This window comes from Arachis ipaensis, chromosome B07 (genome assembly GCF_000816755.2).
Source record: "Arachis ipaensis cultivar K30076 chromosome B07, Araip1.1, whole genome shotgun sequence".
NCBI lineage: Eukaryota > Viridiplantae > Streptophyta > Magnoliopsida > Fabales > Fabaceae > Arachis > Arachis ipaensis.
In genome coordinates this window covers 58,569,344-58,571,028 of record NC_029791.2, presented here as the reverse complement: position 1 = coordinate 58,571,028, position 1,685 = coordinate 58,569,344, and positions in this window count along the sequence as shown.

Genomic DNA, 1,685 nt, shown 5'->3' with positions numbered 1-1,685 from the left:
AACCTCAATATTTTATAAAAATTATATTTGAACTCTTACTTATTTTCATGTTTATAAAAATAACCCTAAACTTTTATAAAATATCCATTTTTACTCCCCGTACTTTATTTATTACCCAAAATACCCGAAAACTTATATAATTACAAATTGTACCTCGATTTTTATATACAAATACAATGTTACCCTTCGAAAACAAAGTTTAAATACTAAACTTACTCTTGTACCAAAACCGAAACCCTTAGTCCTTTCCTTTCAAAATATTACTTGTGCTTTAATCCTTTTTTGAGTTTTTCGTTTACCGATTCTTCTTAACTTTTAATTTAATCTCTTGGCCATCACACCCACCACTTTATAATTTATTCTCAACGATATTCCAACCCCAAAAATTACCAAAACAATTCAATCCCTACGGGTTTTATCACAGTCAAGCCATGAACTTCATAAATACATCAATATATCACATAAATTCATCATAAACTCAACCAAAATCAAACAATAATCAACCCAATCAATATTCACTTATCAAATTTATATTTAATTATTATAAAGTTACCAAATCCTACCTCCGTACGAAATCAAACTAACGAGATCTCCAGAAAAGTTTTTTGATTGATCTACTGAAGAAGAAAACGTCATGAATTGTCTATGTTTTCTAGAACTTCAATTAGCCGAATTTAAAGAGAAGAAGAACTACATCACTGTCAATTTTTATCGGATAAAAATAACATCAATATATAGAAGAACAGAATACAAACACTTTTATCAGATTAGATTTTTTATTGGAGATACGGATAGCAAGAATCGAAGCCGGAACTTCAACGGTGCCATGAAAACCTCTCTCCCATCCACGGTCCTTTTCCCTCTTTTTTCCCGTAAGTGAGAAATGAACCCAATTGCAAATGTATTGATGATGATGATTAGAGAAGATATTTGTTTAGTGGAAGGGTGATTTATCAGAGAAAAGATTAAGTGTCATTGTTATCTTAATCACAAATCTTTATTTTCTTTGCTTCGGCTCCTTCTTTCCTTTTTTTTTTTTTCCAAATTCCATTCGGTGAAAATAAATGCATGAAATATATATATATACAAAACCCACGTTGTTTCATTTCTTTCCTTTTGTTCTTTATGGCTTCGGCCAAAGAAGGAAATAATAATAATAATAATAAGAGTAAAGTATTATTTTTGTCTCTAATATTTGAGATAAGTCCTAAAGTTGTCCTTAACGTTTCAATCGTCCTATTTAAGTCCCTAACGTTTCAAAATTGACTCAATGTTGTTTTGACGTTAAGGATCTGTTAACAAAATTGACGGCAGGACAAAATTGAGACGATTTTAAAACGTTGGGGACTTAAATAGAACGAAAACATTGGGAACAAAAACGATACATAGAAATAAAATTTAATTTTATCCTTAAAAATATCAATTTTTTTTCTGTATATAATATTCAATTATTTTTTAATTACATCTAAATAAATTACACTTAATCACACTATTTTCATTCTAAATAATTTTTTTATATTTTTATATTAACTTATAACTTTAAGTGTACAATTATAAAAAATAAATTTATTTAGAATGAAAGTAATGTGATTAAGTGTAATATACTTATATATGATTAAAAAATAATTGAATACTATGTACAGTAAAAAATTGATATTATTAAAGGATAAAACTAAACTTTAATT